This window comes from Rousettus aegyptiacus, unplaced genomic scaffold (genome assembly GCF_014176215.1).
Source record: "Rousettus aegyptiacus isolate mRouAeg1 unplaced genomic scaffold, mRouAeg1.p scaffold_m13_p_3, whole genome shotgun sequence".
Classification (NCBI taxonomy): Eukaryota; Metazoa; Chordata; class Mammalia; order Chiroptera; family Pteropodidae; genus Rousettus; species Rousettus aegyptiacus.
In genome coordinates, this window is record NW_023416306.1 from 49,059,480 (window position 1) to 49,081,884 (window position 22,405).

A 22,405-nucleotide genomic window follows, 5' to 3' on the forward strand; every position below is an offset into this window, starting at 1 on the left:
AAAATTGAGAGAATTCTCCACTATTAGGCCTGTACTACAGGAAATACTAAAAGGGATCACTTAAAACAAAATGACAAAAAAAAAAAAAAAAAAAAAAAGATAATTAGGAGTAAAGTGACTATCAAGCAAATAGAAGCATAGGAGTGCAACCCCTACTAAGAACAGGGCATTATAAGCTTAAATAATAAGAGAATTGTTATAACAAGACATTAATAAATACTCAGCATACATAGAAACAAACTAAGATAACAATGACTGGAAAGAGAGGATTCAAAGATCCAAATTAGCAAAGGGAAATGGAGATAAGGCACGTGCAGAAGGAAATGGATGACTGTATGTATATAACTATCCTTTAAATATTCATATTGGTAACCACATGCCAAAGATTCAGAACTGGTGTATATAACATAAAAGAAGAAGGACCAGAGTGAAAACCCACAAAAGCCAACCAAAACAAAGAAAACAGAAGCACAAGGACAAGGAAGCAATGGAAACACTGAGCTATCAGAAAGCAAAAGATAAAATGGCTGTAAGACGACTTCATATTTCAATAATCACCCTAAATGTACATGGACTGAACTCACCAATAAAAAGGCACAGAGCTGCAGAATGGATCAAAAAACAAAATCCAACCATATGCTGCCTCCAGGCGACACATCTCAGCTTCAAAGACAAATAGAGACTCAAAGTGAAAGGGTAGAAAATGATATTTCAAGCAAATGGCATTCAGAGAAAAGCAGGAGTAGTGATACTAATATCAGACAACATCGATTTCAAAATAAAAAAGGTAAAGAAAGATCCTGAGGGATACTTCATAATGAAAAAGTGAATCTTGCACCAAGAAGACATAACACTTATTAATATCTATGCTCCCAATCAGAGAGCAATTACCAATAGAACTAAAGGGAGAAACAGACCAAAACACTATTGTAATAGAAGACCTAAATACCCCACTGTCAGATATGGACTAATCATCCAAACAGAAAATCAATAAGGAAATAACATCCTTATATGACACATTAGACCAACTGGACATAATTGACATTTACAGAGCCTTCCATCCCAAAACAACTGCTTATACATTCTTCTCTAGTGCACATGGCACACTCTCAAGAATCGACTACATACTGGGCAACAGAGATAGCCTCAACCAATATAAGAAGGTTCATCATACCAATCATATTCTCTGATCATAATGCTTTGAAACTAGAGAGCAACTGCAGAAAGAATTCAGGAAGAACTACAAATACATGGAGATTAAACAACATGCTACTGAAGAATAACTGGGTCAGAGAAGAAATAAAAAGATCAAGAGTTACACAGAAACAAATGATAATGATAGCACAACATGTCACAACTTTTGGGACACAGCAAAAGTGTTCATAAGAGGAAAGTTCATATCATTACAGGCCTATCTCGAAAAACACAAACAAACCCAAATATACAACGTAACACTTCATCTTAAAAAACTAGAAAAGAAAGAACAAATAAAGCCTAAAGTCAGCAGAAGGAAAGAAACCATCAAAATTAGAGCAGAAATAAATGAAATTGAAAACAAAACAATAAAAAAACAAATGCAACAAAGAACTGGTTCTTTGAGAAGTTTAATAAAACTGACAAACCCCTGGCTGGACTCACTAAAGAAAAAAGAAAAAGGACACAAATAAACAAAATCAGGGATGAAAGAGGGGAAATTAATGACTGACATCACAGAAATACAAAGGATCATACAAGAATACTATGAAAAAGTATATAACACTAAATTTAATAACCTAGAAGAAATAGACCAGTATTTAGAAAAATACAACCTACCTAGACTGAATCAAGAACTGGAAAATCTAAATAGATTGGTCAGCAGTATGAAAATTGAAACAATTATCAAAAAGTAAAAGTCCAGGATCAGATAGCTTCACCAGTGAATTCTACCAAACATTCAAAGAAGATTTAATACCTATTCTCAAACTCTTCCAAAAAATCCAAGAGGAGGCAATACTTCCCAACACATTTTATGAGGCCAATATTACTTTTATACCAAAACCTGGTAAAGGTAACACAAAATAAAGAAAACTACAGACCGATATCTCTCATAAACAAAGATGCAAAAATCCTAAATACGATACTAGAGAACCAAATACTGCAACATATTAAAAAGATTATACACCATGATCAAGTAGGCCTCATCCCAGAGGCACAGGGATGATTCAACATATGCAATCAATTAAAAAATAAGAATCATGTGATATCATTAGATGTAGAAAAAGCCTTTGATAAGATACAACATCCATTTATGATCAAAACACTTCACGAAATCGGTATAGAAGGAAAGTATCATAACATTATAAAGGCCATATATGATAAACCCTCAGCCAACGTTATACTTAATGGTGAAAAACTAAAAACCTTCCTTCTAAGATCAGAGACAAGGCAAGGCTGTCCACTATTGCTACTGTTATTCAATATAACATTGGAGGACCTAGTGAGTGCAATCGGGCAAGAGAAAGATATAAAAGGCATCCGAATAGGAAATGAAGAAGTCATACTGTCACTATTTGCAGATGACATGCTTCTCTATATAGAAAACCCTAAAGACCCCACTAGAACACTACTAGAAACAATAAGCAAATACAGTAAAGTCTCTGGATACAAAATTAATATTCAAAAATCTATAGTGTTCCTATACTCTAATAATGAAGAGTCAGAAGAAGAAGTGAAAAAAATAATTCCTTTCGCAATTGCAACAAAAATAATAAAATACCTAGGAATAAATTTAATGGAACAAGTGAAGGACCTATATAATGAAAACTACAAGGCTCTATTTAAAGAAATTGAAGAAGATACAAAGAAATGGAAAGATATTCCATGTTCTTGGACTGGAAAAATCAACATAGTTAAAATGATCATATTACCTAAAGCATTATGCAGATTTGATGTAACCCTCATCAAAATCTCATCGGTATTTTTTAAAGAAATAGAAAAAATCATCAGATTTGTATGGAAGCACAAAAAAAAAACCCTGAATTGCCAAAGCCATCCTGAGAGAAAAGAACAAGGCTGGAGGCATCACTCTGCCTGACTTCAAATTATACTACAAAGTGACAGTGATCAAAACAGCATGGTACTGACAGCAAAACAGACACATGGACCAATGGAACAGAGTCCAGAGTCCAGAAGTAAACCTATATTTACATGGGCAAATAATTTTCAACAAATAAGCTAAAAATATACAGTAGAGAAAGGAAAGTCTCTTCAATAAATGGTGCTGGGAAAATTGGAAAGTCACCTGCAAAACAATGAAACTAGACTGTTGTCTATCATCACACACCAAAATTAATTCAAAATGGATTAAAGATATGAACATAAGACCTGAAACAATTAAAGGCACAGAAGAAAACATAGGAACTAAACTCAAGGACCTTGGACTTAAAGAAAATTTTATGAATTTGACCTCAAAAGCAAGGGAAGTAAAAAGTTAAAAAGCTTCTGCTCAGCAAAAGAAATCATCAACAAGGTAAAAAGAGAACCATCTGAATGGAAAAATCTATTTGCAAGCAATGCCTCCAATAAGGGCCTAATAGTCAAAATATACAAAAGACTCATCCGATTCAATAACAACAAAAAAAAACTAACGATCCAATCAAACAATGGTCAGAGGACCTAAGCAGACACTTCTCTCTAGAGGACATACAAATGGCCAACAAATATTTGAAAAGATGCTCAACATTGCTAGCTATTAGGGAAATGCAAATCAAAACCACTATGAGATACCATCTCACACCTGTTAGAATGGCTATAACCAACAGGACAAGTAATAACAAATGTTGGAGAGGATGCAGAGAAGAAGGAACCCTTATACACTACTGGTGAGACTGCAAATTGGTATGGCTATCCTGAAAATCAGTATGGAGGTTCCTCCAAAAACTAAGAATTGATCTACCATATGATCCAGCAATCCCTCTACTAGATATTTACCCTAAAGACTTGAAAACTCATATCCAAATTTGCACACTGATTTTCATAGCAGCACTATTCACAGTGGCCAGGACATGGAAGAAACCTAAGTGTCCTATGATATATGACTGGCTAAAGAAGGTGCGGCACATATATACAATGGAATATTATTCAGCCATAAGAAGAGATGAAATACTGACATTTGCGACAACATGGATGGACCTTAAGATAATCAAGCTAACTGAAATAAGCCAATCAGAAAAAGTTGAAAATCACATATTATCACTTATAATGTGAGATATAAACCAAAAGCAATAAATGAGTAGGACAAACAAACAAATGCTCATGGGCATAGACTATAGGGCCTTGGTTCCCTTTTCATAAGGTATAGCAATAATATAAAAAGGCAGAAAGTCCACAGAATCAAGATCTAGACCTTGTAATTAACTAGTTGGAACACTTAGAACTAATCACTTCAAATAAATCAAAAGCTTTCAAATATTGGTTAATATGGTCAAGAGAATCTTATACAGAGCCCACTGTGTAAAACAGATCAAAGTAAAGGTACTGAGGCTAAAGCAAGGGATCTTACCTTCTTATGTGCCTGACCCACCCCTCCCCCCATAGTTTCTGAGGCACCTTATGGTTCTGAAGAATAAAATAAAACCACTAAGCTTGTTGATTTCTAAGATCTCTTTCAGATTCTATGAAACAAACTTTTCCTAGGAAAGGAAAAAGAAGCTTTAAAAAACACACTTAAGATTAGGTAAGTTCAGAAAGCCAGCATCCCGGACACATAATAAGAAGGTTTTATATGGGAAATACTCCTAGTGATTCTGAAAGGGTTTTATTTCCTCTCTGAAAGTGCGGTTGGTGCAAAGAAAAAAGGCAATATTGAATAAGCTTGGGTACTGGATGAGACAAATAAATGTGAAATATTTCTTCCTCAATTCTTTCAGCAAAAGCTGAGAGTTGAAGCACATTGATTATCACTACCTTCAGGGAAATATATTGATTTATGGGACAAAGTAGCAATTATTAAGTCCTTTCTCAAAAGCCCCATGTTTCAGTACATCTTTTCATAAAACTGTTTCTTGTAATTACAGATGTGTTCTTATTTCCAAGTGAACTAGAATGACTTCAGCCAGTTGTATAATGAAGGATGGGTAGGTGGACTAGATATTTACATAAGGAGAACTGAGAGATGCTGAAAAAGACATCCCTTGCCTCCCATATTCCTGTCCCCACAACTAACTTTGCCACAGTGACTGAGATATCTACTCGTTCTTCTAAGTACTTTTCTAAAAGATACCCTACAATGAAACAACAACAAAAAAAAGGCAGCGTAGATCATGTGGACCATGATCACTTATTAATAGCCTTTAGATTGAATAGAGATCAGAATCTTAATGCAAAGAAACAGGATAAGGAAGAGTTGGGGAGCAGAAGGGAGATCCATGGAAAAATCTAAAGCTAGGAGCACCAGTGCCTAGACTGCTGTAAACAAACAGCTACTGAGTATTGTTGAATTTTGCATGTTTTGTCCAACATATATCTTAGGTATTCCAAATTTGTAAATGCATATAATTTATGTCAAAGGAACCACGGTTTAATTATGATAAAAATGGACTAATATATATATAATCCAAACTTTCCAAAGAAATTCAGAAGATCTGATATACCATTTTCTCATGTATAGAACTGTTTCTGAAGTATACCAATGTATCACAAGTCTTTCACTTATCTAACCCCCACCCATTATCCATTAATATTTCTTTAAAAGTCACTATGAAAAGAAACAAACAACTTTGAAAGTATCTAGCATAAACACTAGTTATTTAAATAAACTTAAGAATTTGAAAATGAGGTATTACTACTTGGGTTTTTGTATTACAGTTTCTAGCAACTTAAAAATAGATGTTTAAAGATAATATGAATTATTTAGGGCTGTAATTACCAGGAGTTTTGTTATACAACTTGGCAAACAGCCATTTTGCAATCACAAAAAGTCACACTTCAGCATGAGTTATGGATGGTGCAATAATTCACACCTTGGACATTGTTTCGCCTCAGTATCTTACTGCTTCATTAAAGATGTTTATATTTGGATAGTGTGCAAATGTTCAGTATGAAAGACAGAATCCAAATGTGCGAACCAGACCAGAGAAACTTACTGATAATCTGAAAGCACCAAGGCTATTAATAAGTTACTTTTCCTTTCACTGTTTAAAAGTTTGCCCCAGAGACATATATGTATTTTCTTCAAAATTATTAAGACACTACCAAAGAACTTGTCATCAAATTATAAAATATATGTGAGTAGCTTCAGCTTTCAAAAGTGTTCCCTCCTAGAATTTCCTTAGGTAGGGTAGCTATCCTTGCTTATCTAGGATAGTTCTAGGATGTTATGAATAACTCCCCCTTCCACTCTCAAAAGTGTTCAGTGTGGATGATAAATTATTTGGAAAACCTATTTATTAAATCTCTCTAGTTTTTAACCCAGGATACAACCTCCCAATGAAAGAGAAGAAATATAGGCCATTTTAAAAACCATTATTTAAAATTAATTTCTAGCAACAGAAATACCTACCCATGTAATAGCATTTCTATGAGAAAGGAGGCTTGAAATTCAAACTTGATGTTTCTCTATGAGCTTGTGTCATCTTCTTAGACCTGCAACAACATTATTTTTACCACTTGACAAATATCTGATTTAGAGATTACTCCGACTTCAAGCAACCAACGGTTACCATGTCAAGGTTGGGCTGGGGAGAGTCAGTGAGGAACAGAGACAGAGAGAGGTCTTAGGACAGGGAACAGGACAAGAGGCCTTGGAGGCCATACATAATGGTGTTATGGGAGAGAACTAGGGGCAAAGAGTATGAGGCAGTCTCCTACCAGCATGACCATCAAAGTTATTTCATTCTTAAATCGACAATAACCTCACCCAATCCAGAAGCCTCCACCTTGCTCACCCATAGAGTCACAGGAAGCAGTATGACACAATGAAAGAACACAAGACTCATCCTTTTCCTGGCTCAGTGGGCATGCTCAGGGTATTTAGCTGTTCTTGGTTTCAGCTTCCTCATCAACAATGTGAAAACCCTCACATAAATTTTTAGGATTATTTTGGGATCAAATGAAATACTCTCTGTAACATACTGCCCAGAACTGCACATAGCTGGCACTCTACAAATGTGAGATCTAATATTAAAAATCTCTTTTTTCTCTGAAATCCTCTCTTTCTAATTTTAATCAGAGGATTCTGTCCTTGTCTCATCAGAGAAAAGATCCCACTCAAGTAAATTTTTCCTACTCTCCCTTCCCTAAAGCAAGTTAGTAGACTATTTTTAAAAATGCCAAGTCTATAGTCATGCCACCCTGAACAAGCCTGATCCCATCTATCTCGAAAGCTAAGCAGGGTCAGGCCTGGTTAGTACTTGGATGGGAGACCAACTAGGAAGACCAGGTGCCATAGGCATAAAAAATAAAAAATAAATAAGAGATTGTGAGATGATAAGGTCCTTGCAATCTGTGAGGTCAACTAAGGGTTGCCTCGTCAAATAAGTAGATAGATAGATAGATAGATAGATAGATAGATAGATAGATAGATAAAAGATAGATAAGAAAAAATTTTAAAAAGGCCATAAATTCCTCCTATCTTATATGCAAGGCCTTGGGGTGGGGGCATAGGAGGAGGCAAACAGCCAGTAAATGAAATCTCAAACTGGTTTTGTTCAGATTTATGCAAGTACAAGTGCTGGGTGGGTGGCATCTCTTCCACACTGTGACTGCCACCATTTCCATGGCTGTTAGGAATGTCATTCTATTTTGAAGGTAGGGAATAAGCAGACTTACAAATGCCCTTGGATGTTGAAGTAGGGTATCCACCCCATGTACATAAGATGAGCTGAACAAAGTTTCCAGGCACCGGTGTGTGTCAGTCCTGCTAAAAGATGAGCAGATGCCTGTCAGTCAGCCATCCTGGGGATGCTTTTGCTAATGATACTGAGAAGGGCTATAAGCTTAGTTCCCCTCCACAGGCATCATTCAGAGGAGCTTTCTTTAGAATCTGTGGGTGTTGGTCAGGCCTCATCTATCTCCTGGACAATGAGGCTAACCATGGACAGCACTCACTCTGCATACACTTTTTTTTCCTCTGGTCCTCTATGGTCCATGAGGCCTACAGGCACCACCTCAAGCTCCCTCTAGCCACTTCACTACTCTGTCTGCTCCTCCCAGTCTCTCCGAGCTCTGGCAACAGCCAGCTACTCCAGCATGACTGTGCTCCATAGCATCTAGGGTGCTGTTGACACGCTGTGCCAGGAGGCACTGTGGTAAACATTTATCCTTTTTGCCTGAACACCATCTGAATATCCTTCCTATACTTGGAAAATTTCCCACCAAACAGAGCCCTCTTTCCCTATATAAATGAAAAGTACCATATAGTTTTCAGGCACGTGCTGGTAACTCTGCCATTCCTTCCACCAAAAGGTGGCATGTGCTTAATCATGTGACTTGCTTTAGCCTATGAGACACAAGTGTGACACAAAGAGAGGCTTGAAAAGCAGTTGATCACTAGAGTTTATTGCTGTTAGGAATCCTGTGATCATCATGTGAAGAAGTCTGACTAGCATCCTTGAAGTCAAGAGGCCACATGGAGAGGGATTCAGTCCCTATTGTCCCAGCTAAGGGTTGAGATATGTAAGGGAGGCATCCTAGGTGATCCAGCCCCAGCTGAGCCATTCCAGACTAGAAGAATCACTGAGACAAACCACAGAATTGTGAGAAGTACTAAACACGTATTGCTTTAAGCAACCAAATTTTGGAGTGGTCTGTTATGCGGCAAGAGATAACTGATAAAACGAGTTTCTTTGAAGATGTATGTAAAGAATACTTTTACATCTTCAAAAAGCTAAACTTGTTTTAAGTGCATTTATTATGAGCTATTACATGCCAATGGGAAGACATAAAAGAAAAAGGTTCTGGTAAAAACCCTTTTGTCCTTTGCAATATGTTAACATGATTGCTCATTTTGATCAGTTATCAAATTGGTGCCATCTGATTGAATTCTGTACATAAAGAGTTTAAGTTGGGCAAAAAGTGCTATTTACTTATTTTTTTATTTTTAGAATGTGCTTCTCTTGAGATGGGGCATGTATTCTTCAGTTTAACCACAGATCTCATCACTTTATTGTATTATAGTTCACACCTTCTTCAACACATTTAACACACCTGTCTGGCTTTTAGGGACATTTCATTCCCGCCTTCCAATTTTGACCATTTACAGTGATAAATTATAGGTCTGAATATAGAAAATTTGAACCTCCTTCACACTATTGGTGATATTTTATCATCAGATAGGACAAAGGAGAGATATGAATTGAAAAGTGGATTAAAATCTGGAGCAGGTGATGAGAAGGCATAGAGATTTTGAGGCATCACCAACATCTCGGATAATGTTTACAATCTATAAGAGTTCATTCTTCATCTTTCTCTTCTATATGGGAAAGTTCTCCATGAATCACAGTTCCCCAATGAAGAAATTAAAAAATGAGACAGCATATTGGATTAGTTATCTGTTGCTGCATAACTAATTACTCTAAAACTTAATGGCTTAAAGCAATGATAAACATTTATTATCTTTCACAGTTTCTGCAGGTTAGGAATGTGGGAGCAACCTGGCTAGGCAGTTTCAGCTCAGAATTTCTCATGAGGCTACAATCAAATGTCACTGGGCCTATACTCATTGGAAAACTCAGATGTGCTTCTAAAGGCGACTCACTCACATGGCTGGCAAGTTGGCAATGACTATTAGCAAGAGGTCATAGTTCTCCACATGAACTTTTCCACAGGGTTGTCTGAGGGTCTCACAACATGGTGGCTTCCCCCAAAGTGAGTGATTCAAAAGACCAAGACAGAAGCTTCTTTTTTCTTTATGACCTATCTTCAAAAGTCACACATCAGCCACACTAGTCTGTTGGTCTCAATTCAACACAGAAGGGGCCTTACACAGGGTATAACCACCAGGGGGTGAAGACTACCAGTGGGGAAAAATGAGGGAGGATAAAAAGGAGAAATAGTAATTGTAAATCAAGAGGAAATGCCAAGATAAAATAAAATCGAATTTTGCTAAATGAAGTTAAAAACAAATGGTTATATTTTTTCCTCTGAAGTGTATGTCTATATATCATTTACATTTGTGTCAAAAATGGACATAATCTTTTCAGATGAGCTCAAAAGATGTTCTGGTGGCAAACATTTATCATGGCAAAGAAAATCATAAGTTTTAAAGTGACAATGAAAAGAGTAATGAACTGATGCTCTTGAAAACATTCAGTTTTCCACAGAATTTTTCAGAATCTCTGCATCTACCTTCTTTATCTACACTTAAGCTTTTACCTGCATTCAGTTTTGTTTTATTTATAAAATTACAAAATGCCAGGAAATATCATTTAAAGTTTATTGAAATGAATCATGAGCTAATAATATTCTATTAAAATTTAAAAGGTGACATCTCAGTTATTTTCTAATTTTTTAAAAAATTCACCTCCACAATATATCAATGATATAATACATCAAGGAAGATACACCTTATTCTTTCAGCTCCTGTTGACAAAACTTTGATTATGGGGTTTAAGCATGCAAATGAAATGTTCAGTTTTATATTTTGGTTGGCTCATTTTGGTAACCCTGTAGAACTTGGGTCAGCAAATTGTAGCCTGCGGGACTTTGTACAGCCTGTGACCTAATAGTCTTTACATTTTTAAAATGGCTTTTAAAATATCAAGAGAAGAGCAATATTTTGTAACACAATGAAGTTCAAATTTCAGTGTTCATAAAGTTTTATAGGAACACAGACACATCCATCCGTTTATATAGTGTCAATGACTGCTATTGCAAAGGTAATGTTGAACAGTTGCAATAGAGACCATACGGTCTGCAAAGCATATAGTATTTACTATTTGGCCCTTTACAATTTGCTGGCCTCTAGTACAGAAGATGGATAAAAAAAAAAAAAAAAAAAAAAAAAAAAAAAAAAAAAAAAAGGAAGATCTGTGAAATAGTTTCTATGATTGAATAAAACAGCTGAAAAATGACATGAGGTTGTACTAGAGTAAATGTTGATAGGGATGGAGAGAACAGGGCATTATCATGACATAGGGTATTAAATAAGCAAGGCATTTGGATGAGATCAAAATTCGTAAGGTATAATTTCAGGTTTATGTTTTGATAAAGTAAGAAGGGTGTCTCTGCCAAAATTAGAGGATACAGGAGGGATGTTAGAAGAATGAGGTGCCCTTTAAGACATTTTTGCGGAGACATCGTAGAGGCAAATGGATATACACCGGCTGAAAATTCAGGCTGCAATTAGCCCTCATCCATTTCACCTCTGTACACTGAAATTCATAAATCACTTTTCATACGCCAAAAATGTACTTTGTTTCCTCAGCAGATGAATAAATATTTTGAACAATCACACGGTGACAGTGTTTACCAGATGTTTGGTTCTGGATGTAGTAGCAACATCTTCACCCAACAAAGTCTGTGTAATTGTTTGGCCACTGGGGTGTATTATATTTGGGGCTTACTGTTTTATTAACCAAAAGAAAAGAAGTAAAAATAAAAAGAAAATTAAAGTGCTGACATTAATGTAAAGAAATGTAAGTATCATGAAAGTCAGAAATTATTGTGTGTCCAGATAGTCACTGGATTTAAGCTGCTGAAAGCATGATCCATTATGAAAGAAAATTACTAAATTAAAGAAAATAGCTACACATTTTTGGAAACATCTTCTAGTTGAAAATAATGTCTAAAAGGAGAGGTATAATTAGAGGCTTTATAACCATCTTTTCATACACATAGCCCGATGCCTTCTAGAATATATTTGACTTTTGTACGTGTAATCATCTGACACATTTTTAGGAACTCATTAAGTCTAAGGATAGGAGACTCCTTGCATTAACCTGGGAGCTGAAGCTGAGAAGACACAGAAGATAAAAGTAACCAAAGAAAGGAAAAAGAACAAAAACAAAGGGTTGCATCCTGAGGAAATCACTGTTAACTGACAAGCAGAGTAAGAGGAGTCCAGAAAGGAAGATAGCTTGAGAAATATGCAGAGAACCAGGAGAGTTAGAGATACCATGACAGAAAGGAGTTGATACCAAGAGAGTTGAGTTTCAAGACAAAATAAGTTCTAACTGTTTCAAATATAGCAGCCATGGTTGGTGCCCAAGAGCCTCTTTTGTTTGTTTGTTTGCTAATAGCACTCTGACTTTACCTTGGGAACCACTCTTTTCCCACTCTTAATCTGACTTTACCTTGGGAACCACTCTTTTCTCACTCTTAATCTGACTTTACCTTGGGAACCACTCTTTTCTCACTCTTAATCATGTGATCTGGATTTACTTTTTCCACCCATAGCTCCAAAGATGGACCACAACTGGCTTCAATCAACTCCTATATTAAAAACCCCAGGCCAGAGTGACTGATTGGTTCAGGAATGGGCAGGAACCCAAGCAAAGACAATGGGATAAAAGGAGATATTTGCTGGGGCTTCAAGAAAAAGACATTTTCTTAGAGAGTTTAATGTGAGAATGTGATATTTGGAACAGCTTACAGACATATTGCTGTAACAGGGGAAAGTCTAGAGCTGGGGAGTGGAAAGGTGAGTAAGTGGTACTGCGGAGCCTAAGGATAAAGCCAAACCATGGAAAGCAAAGCAAGCACATGCAGAGAATCCAGGTCCTTGGTGAACCATTTCAGACACTGGATTAAGCCTCGCCTAAGGCCAGCGTTCACTTTAGGCTTTTCAGTTACATGAGCCAAGAATTCTCTAGTATGTTTAAGCCAATTGGAGTTAATTCAGCAAGACATGACAAAGACTCCCAGCTCATACAAGATATCACTAGTGTCCTGAAGGAAAGCAGTTTCAATTGACTGGTAGACATATTAAATGCAGATGATTTCTCCTTGAAAAAATTTGAATAAATGAAAGAAATTTAGGCAGCAAACGAAGAATCAATTATGATTAAAATAAGACTGTTTTTAGTTTGTTTTGCTGTTATTGCTGTTGTTCACTGCTTGCTTGCTTATCTGTTTATTTCAAGATGAAAGATACTTGGATCTAATTTGTGAACTGACAGTAAGGATCTAGAAGACAGAAGAGCTGGAGGTATAGAAAGGAAAGTGAATAACCAGTACAAGATCCTTCCACTTTTAAATTATAGAGGGAAAGACTACATGCTTTCTGGTCACTAAACCTAAAGATATCTATAACAACTGTCTGAAAAGAAGATCTTAAAAGTTTTCAGTATGATTTGCAAATTAGTTTTATTTCCTCTGCTTTTACTGAAGACATTTTTTTAAAGATCAAAATCTTTAATCCAGAAAGAAGCAAGCTCAGGAGGCTATAATAAGGGTCTTTCAAAAATTTACAAAAAGACTGGCTGAAGTATGATCTCATTCACCAAGTTTCGGTGCATAAAGACTAGCCGGTATCTCCTAAACTAACCTTGAAAGAGGTTTATTTTCTACAAATAAAAGTTACTCTTTCCAACAGAAAGTTAAGATCATGTAAAACTCAGAATGCCTACAAATAAAAATGCAGGCATAGCTTTATGAACTGCTTAGGAAAACAGTACAAACGCAATGGATATTTAAAGAAATCACCATACTCCCAGACCTTTGAGGTCAATGAAATAAGAAAATATTGCATAATCTTTCCCACAGCATTATGCTAGGCTGGAAGAATTATGAGCTTCACACCTCAAATTATCAGGTCTAATGAGGAGTTTGAACTATCCATAAATGAAATGATATATGTGTGGAAAATGAAGACTTGTGGTAACTGCCTGAATGAAGGTCTCTGATAGATATGAACTGTGGGTCAATTTACGCTAAAGCTGAACTATTCAACTATTCTATTGAAATGTGACCTGTCAAATCTGGGTACAATTGAGGGATTAACATAGTTTTCACATTTTAATGTAGATACTTGGCATATTGCACTGGGAGGAAGAGGGGAGGGACTCAATCCTTGATACTGACAAACAACTGTTTAACACCCTTATTTGGATATTGACATTCATAGAAACCAAATACATTTTTTGTAGATCCAGGGGGTCTGGAAGCCTGTGAAGACAACCTGCCTTTTGAAAATTATAGAATCTTAGACCAGAAGGCATCTAAAAAGTCATCACATTCATTCCCTACCTCCAGATCACACTTCCCAATTCATAACAATCATGGAGAAAAATCCATAGCCTCTTTCTGTAACCCATTTTATGATCTAAATTCAAATTCCCTCCTCATGCAGAGCAGCAACATGCAGCAGTTGCCCGCCCTGCTCATGTCCTCCTCACGGTGGGAAGAAAAGGGGCCTCTGCCAGCTTTACCTAAACTCCCAGAATGTAAAAGAAACATTTGCAGGATTAGAATGTGCATTTTTCCCATTATGCCTTTACCTCAAAACGATGCTTACAAAGTAATTTAGACACAGGTTACTATCTGGGAGGATTAATGATTATTCCTATATAAAGTTTAAAATAATAGCTAATGACAACTATCATATTACTATGTGCCTTACACACAGTAAGACCTTTACAAAGATTATCTCTTTTAATCACACAGTAATGCTATGACAGAAGGGTTATTTTTCTCATTGTATTACATTGCAAATCAGGAAAACAGCACCACAGAGGGAATAAACAAAGCCACAGAGTTAACAAGTGGCAGAGGGGCATTCAGAGTGGGCAGCCTGGTCCAGGGCCCATTTTAACCACTTTAACTGCTTTTAACCACTGTACTCCACTGCCTCTGAGCAGGGTAGGAGACAAGGAAGCAAATGGAATGATTTCTTAAGATCACTTTAAGGTCAGTGATTCTGTGATTCTAACTTTGCTTTATCTGGCTAAAGTAAAGTACTTCCACCTTAACTGCCACAGAAACACTAGATGTCCCTTGAGCAAAGCTGGGGGCAACGAGAGGGTGCTTAAAACAGCACAGTTAGTATGTGTGACTCAATAACCATTCTGTTCACCAATAGCAAAGTTACTTCTATTCTACTAATATTGCATTAACCTCCTTGCCTGCCAAGTACAAGCCTAACTAGGCCTGCAGTTTTTATTTTAGCTCAGTCCCCAGAGAAAAAAGCTTTTATTTGTCAAAGCAGATTCTTGCCACCCGTAAGTAATCTATGAAAGTAGCTGATTTCTAAAATATGGCTTCTTTATATGACTACCAGCACACATTCCCCCAAGTTAAATGACAAAAGGAGAGTTGATAATGAAGGGACTTGGGAATGGGGAGATGAAGACAATTTCTATTTTAAATCTTAAGAATGCAATGGCTGTAGACAAGTTCTGGTCTTCAATACACACGTCTCCCTGCAGCTCGATGTGACGTCAATGGAAAGGGGACTGAGCAAGAACCATGCCTCTGAGCAGCTTCCAAAGAGTGGCCTTAAGAATATAAAGTCTACTGAGTTGCTCAACATGGTGTAGCGTGAGTGTCTGAAAACAAGTGTGCTATTCTGCTCCTGCTGAAGTGGGCAGGACTGGAAGAGACTGTTCCTACTCAGGGCCCTTTTGTGAGTGGTGATTATGCAATTCAACCATGTCCCCGCACTCTTTGTAAAGTGTGAATCAAATTTTCTGTCAGGGAACAGTATTTTCCACACTCGTGTAGAGAATAATTTGAAAAACCCCAGTGGCTTGCCAGCTTTTAAAAATTCCAACTCTATGTCACAAGGGAACGTGTCATTTTTTTTTTTTTAATGCCCTAAGCCCTGTGCCAATCTCCACACGCCAGGAGATGGAGCTCTATGGTGGCTGCTTCTTGGTGACACGGATGTCCATCACCTTGTGTTCCCTTCAGCATAGGTGAATCCATGGCCAGAAAGCCTCCAGCTTCTGTGACATTCCTTCCAATAACTTAAACTGTCAGAGTGGAAGAGGTCTGGGTAACCAACTTCTCTGATTGTATGCCCATCCAAGTAAAACACTACTGAGCATGTCCTTCGTAAATGCACATTAATTTTTATGTAAATTATGTACCCATGCTACTGTCCATGCCAGGTACAATATAAAACATACACAAAAGTGTCATTTTAAAATATAATGTAAAAAACTGACAAAATTATAGAAGTTCTAAGATATTTTCCCTACACTAATATGGATGCCCATGCTCTATCTGAATACCCTTGATTTAACCTCATCCCCTCATTTTATAGATGAAGACATTCAGCTGAATGACGTAAAAAACTTCCAATGAGAATCACTGAGTTCATCCTAGAACCTACACACCCTGACATTAAATCCATGCTCTTTCCTGAAGGGTGTCAACAATGGCTCCTGTTACCTCCACTCAGGGCATCTGGAAGGACTTGGTGTATCTGGCTTTGTCATAAAGTCTGGATGTGCTGCTGGCATTAATGGTGTGGGTCAGGGATACCAAACATCCTATAACCCATAGAATGATCCCCACACAAAGAATCCTCTACTCTAAGTGGCAATAGAGCCCTTGCCGGGATCAACCCTCTCAAGATGGGCTTCATTTTCCCAAAAGAAACTCCATCAGTGACAAGTCTGTGTTATGCGTACAACACCAGTCATGCTCTTAGATTCTTATAAGACACATCCTTCCTATTTCACTTTTCTCCACAATATTAATCATAGTATTTGTCAAGAGAGACTCATTGCTAGAGCCTTTGTAGAATTCCTATCACTTGATGTTCCTCTCTGCCAGGGTTTCTCAACCTCAGTACTAGTTGACAGTTTAGGCTGAATAATTCTTTGTTGTAGAGGCTATTCTGTTCATTACAAATGTTTAGCAGCATTCCTGACTGCTATCCACCAGAACCCTGCACCATCATTCCAGTTATAACAATCAAAATGTCTCCAGGCATTGCCAAAATCACCCACAATTGAGAACCACTGGTCTAGGCTAGAGCTGCAAGCAGGAAATCTACACAGGCATAAAGAAATGGAATATCCCATCACCCCACCCCTATTTTTTTCTGTCAATATATCGGTTTATGGCTTAGCACAAAGATAGAGTATGTAGTTCACAGAACGTAGGGATGACATTTTGTTCAGCTTGGTATCCCCAGTCCAGGTACAATGTCTGGCACGTAGCATGAACACTGTAAGTATTTACTGAATGAAAGAGGCCTTCTTCATAACAATAAATACCTTAGTTAACTCAAGCCTTAATAAATGAGCCTAATTCCAGTAACAGAAGCCCCAAAGACCTTCCTGAGAAAACATCAGAAAGTACATGTTATGATAGCTTTGCAATATGTAAAGGATTTGTGGTGCGGTTAATCATTCCATCTTTGAACAACCCAACCAGAAAGTAACCATCAGATTATCATGCCTCTTGTTATCAGTGAAGTTTGGCATCCAATTGCCTTTCCTTTTTTGCGGTGGCCTTAGTTTATCTTAACATCCCTCTGTATTATCTGGGAAAGCATTTGAATTGCCAATCTGAAAACGAATGTGCAACATGCTTTGAATTAGAATAGAATTTCAAATTTGGCCTGCTTATATTCATATCCAGCAAGCTATTTATGACTGCTAAGTAGGGATTTTTCTTTTTTCTTAAGAGCAAACTTTAGTGAGCTGCCCTGGGGACTTTTTTTCTTATGTTGGGATTCTACAACCTAGAAAACCTAAGTCTTAAGTTTAAAAATAAGTATGGCTCCTTGGAAAATGATAGAGCCTCAAAATATAGAAAGAAACATAAAATTTATCTTGCAAGTCCAAGGAAGAAGGGTACCTGCAGGCCCCCACCAGGTTCTATGTCTTGAGGCAGCTTCACTTGTCCAATCCTATTTTCCAGGTCTAGTCAGGCCACCTTTCTCATGGTTTCACCAGTAAGCAATGGGCCATATTACTTTTGGATCTTCCCTAGTGATGACTCCTAAAGTCCCCAATTTCCTGGAATGTCCCAAATTTCCTTCTTCCAACGTAAATCTAATACACTCTCACCTTCTCTCATCCAGGAAGCCGTCTCTGACACCTCCAGCTTTCAGAGACAATCCTCACTTGTAATCTGTACAACACCCTTCCCCATTTAACTAAACCATGTTTTACAGGGTTTGGCTGTGGCTGCCTATAGATTAAATTAGTTTCCCTACGAAGACTACATTCCCTGAGCATCTGTGCCCTCCCAGATTCTAGCTCAATCCTGGCCACATGATAAGCGCTCAGTAAAAACTTGTTCACTAGGCTATTCCAGACTGTGCTAAATATGAATCTGTGTTCTGTTTTTTATGTACATTTCTTTTGGATTCCATGTGCTTTGTGTAAATTCAAAGTCCACTTGGCCTCACTCTAACAAAACCCACAAAATGGGTTCTCATTGTGATGGCTATCAGCAGTGGGTTTTCTAGCAAGCTCCTAAGACAAAGTATCCCTGAGGAGGTTTCATTCGCACTCAGTTCAGAAAGAGTCTCACCAAGCTTTGTCACTATCTCTCTCATCCCTTGTTCTATAAGAAAAGAGACATTGCGTTACTACCAGCTCACAATACCAGGTTGTGGAATAAAAAGGTATACAGCCTTGGTTAAAGTAAGTCCTTATGAACGAGGGTCATGCCAGATACACTGCTGTCAGGAATGTAAAATCATGTAGCAACTTTGGAAAAAGTTTGACAATTACTTAAAAAGTTAAACATCACACTTATTAGGATGGCTCTATTAAAAAAAACAAGTTTTTAACAGAAAATAACAAGTATTGGCGAGGATGTGGGGGAAACTGGATACCTGACACAGCCGCTATGGAAAACAGTATAGAGTTTCCTCAAAAAAATTAACAGAACTACCATATAATCCAGCAATTCCATTTCTGGGTATATACACAAAGCAATTGAAGGCAGAGTCTCAAAGAGATATCTGTACTCCCATGTTCATAGCAGCATTATTCACAATAGCCAAAACATTGAAGCAACTCAAGTGTCCATCCACGAATGAATGGGTAGACAAACTGTATCATACACATACAATGGAATATTATTCGGCCTTAAAAAGGAAGGAAATTCTGACATGTAGTACAACATGGCTGAACCTGAAGGGTATTATGCTAAGTACCATGACAGCCACAAAATAAAAACAAAAATTGTATGATTCCACTTATGTGGGTACCTAGAGTAGTCAAATTCTTTAAAGACAGAAAGTAGAACAATGGTCTTCAGAGGTTGAGGGAAAGGAAGAAAAGGAAGTTGTTACTTAACGGATATAGAGTTTTAGTTTTATAAGATGAAAAGAGTTCTGGATATTGGCTACACAGCAACATAAATGTACTTAACACTACTAAACTGTATATTTAAAAATGGTCGACATAAATTTTTGTGGCAAAAAATTTTACCAAAATTTTAAAAATTTTTAAAGAATTTTACAGTTGGGGTTAGAGAGGATCGGAATGGTGTAGGTGATAGAGACTTTGTTCATCCCTCTTGCGACCAAATCAGTTGTGACAAAAACATGGAGCAAACAGTAGGAATATTGCCTGGAATTTAGACGAACAGAAGCACAACTAGGGAGAGAACTAATTAATCAACTGGCAATGGCAGAATGTAGGAGGGGACGAAGTTATGAGCCTGCCCAATCTCAAGCGGCTGCAGCAGCAGCAGCTGGCAGCTGCAGACGCCTCTTAAAAGGCCATGTCTGTGACAGGACTTTCACAATAACGGACCTGCTTGCTCTGAGCACCAGCGCCAGGTCAGTTGGATTGGGGGCACCAGGGACTTACAGAGGGACACTGAGTTGTCGTAGTGAGGGCCAGAGGCAAGGCTTTCTCCCAGACAGAAGTGCCAGCGGTATCCATTGTTCCTCTGTTGAGCCCTCCCTGCTCCCAGTGTGTGGAGGCAGCCCCGCCATAGTTGAGACCTCATCAAACTATAAAAGAGGTCACTTCACCCAGAGGATTCCCTGAAACTCTGCCTCCCCCAACTGGCAACCCCACCCAAGCCACATCCAGGCGTGTCCTTGATAACTCAAGTGCTTCTTGCTGAGCAGTACCAAGACTCACAATGGTGGCATCTGGCCTCAGTTTCTGGTGTGGTTTCTTGAGGCAACTATAAGCAACAGCATCTGTGGATTGTTTCCTGAATCTTAATAGGTGGCCCTGGAAGGGAACAGGCTGGAGCTAAACTTGACCTGCAGCTGAACCCCTCTCAGGACTGTGCCACAGGAAACCTGGAAATTTAGAAGCTTTGCTTATAGAGACAGAAAGGCAGCCAAAATGGGAAGACAAAGAACCAGAAACCACATGAGAGAACACAAGAGAGAACCAGGAATAACGGAGTCAAGCTTTCTAACAGATGCAGAGTTCAAAACACTGGTTATAAAGATACTCCATGAACTTAGGGGAAGTATAGATGAACTCAGTGAGAACTTTAACAAAGAGATAAAAACATAAAATTGAAATGGAAATTATAAAAGGGAACCAGTCAGAAATGAAGAACACATTCTCTGAGATGAAGAGTCTATTAGATAGAATAAACAAAGTGGATAAAAAAGAGGATTGAACCACCAATATAGAGGATGAAGAAGCCAAGGACACTCAATGAGAATGGCAAGTAAAAAGAAGCCAAGACTATATTAATAATATAAGGAGCCTATGGGACACTATTAAATGTAAAAACATCCATGTCATAGAGGTACCTGAAGGAAAACAAGACTTGAAGAGCTATTTGAAGAAATAATGGAAACTTCCCTCACCTGGTGAAGGAAATAGACATATGACTCTAGGAAGCTCAGAGAGTCACAAGAAAGATGAACCCAAAGAGGCCCACACCAAGACACATTATAATTAAAATGTCGAAGGTTAAATACAAAAAGAGAATCTTAAAAGCTGCAAGAGAAAAGCACATCCATAAAACTGGCAGCTGATTTTTCAAAAGAAACTATGCAGGACAGAAGAACTTGGCACAAAATATTCAATGTGATGAAAACCCAGAATCTACAACTAAGAATACTTTATACAGCCAAGCTATCATTTAGAATCGAAGGACAGATAAAGAGCTTCCCAGACAAAAATAAGCTAAAAATTCATCAACATCAACCCAGTATTATAGGAAATGTTGGAGGGACTTCTTTAAGAAGAAAGAACATGTATCAAAACAGGAATAAAGAATAGTAATAACTACACTCCTATAAACAAGTACCTCAAATGGAAAAGGTACTTGTTTTGAGGGCTACTAGATGGGAAGGGGGACAGCAAAAAAAAGGAAAAGAGATCAAGAGGTACAAATGTAGAGCTGCAGAATAGACATGGAGATGTAGAGTGTGGCAATGGGGAAGATGGTTAATAATGTTGTAATAAATATGTAAGGGGGACTAGGGGTACTACATTTAGTGGGGTGATTGCTTTGAGAGTTATGTGGATATCTGATCACTATGCTATACAACTGAAACTGATATATTAATGTATGCCGACTATAATTGAAAAAAAACTCATTGACTTGTACAATGTAAATATAAGTAACTAATTGTCTACTACGTTTCAATAAAGGCAGAAAAATAAAGTAAAAAAAATAAAATAAAATGATTTACTAATTTAAAAAAAAAATTTCGTAGTTAAACATAAATTTCTCCAGCAATCTCACTCTGATATCTACCCAGGAGAATCAAAAACATACATCAATATAAAGATCTCTATGTGAATTTCTTAGCAGTATTTTTCATAATAGCCAAAAAGTGTAAACAACCCAAATGTCCACCAAGCAATAAGTGGATAATTAAAATTCATACATATTATCAAATGTACAAAAAAAAATTAAATACTGATACTTCCTACAACATAAATAAATCTTCAAAACATTTTTCTAAGTATAAGAGGTCAGACGCAGAAGACCACATACTGTATAATTCCATTGTATAAAATGCTCGGAAGAAGCAAATCCATGTAGATAGAAAGTAGATTAATGGTTTCCAGGGACTAGGAGTGGGAACAAGGTTTAACTGTACATGCACATGAGGAATCTTATTGGTCTGACAAATATGTTCCAAACAAGGGATTATGACTAACAGGATTATGGTCATAGTTGCACAATTCTATAAATTTTCCAGAAGTCACTGGATTATATGCTTCAAGTCGGTGAGTTGTATATGAAATTATACCTCAATAAAAAAAAAAGTATAAAAACAAATAACAAGGGTCATTGATCTGCCTTATTCACAGACTGACTTCCAACTCTTTTCCCCTACAATAGTTGGGTTTTAAGAGCTTCCTATAATGGACTACAGCTTCATTTCAGAATCATACTTGTGATTGATTATCAAATCCATTTATTCACTGATTAAACAAATATTTACAGAGGCACTGTGCTCGGTACTTAGGGAAAAATGGGAAACAAGGCAAATATGGTCTCTTGCAGTCCTGGAGCTGACAGGTACAGATACATAAGCAGGCAAAATAAGACAGTGTAATGTGTTCTATAATAGGGAGACGCA

At 37.3% G+C, this 22,405-nt stretch overlaps 1 protein-coding gene and 1 pseudogene across 2 annotated transcripts in view; one reads left to right on the plus strand and one right to left on the minus strand.

The window, feature by feature from the left end:
- Positions 1 to 22,405, minus strand: part of GLIS3 (GLIS family zinc finger 3) — a 417,797-nt gene that overhangs the window by 323,371 nt on the left and 72,021 nt on the right. The window lies entirely within an intron of this gene.
- LOC118600637 lies at positions 7,312 to 7,429 on the plus strand (annotated as a pseudogene).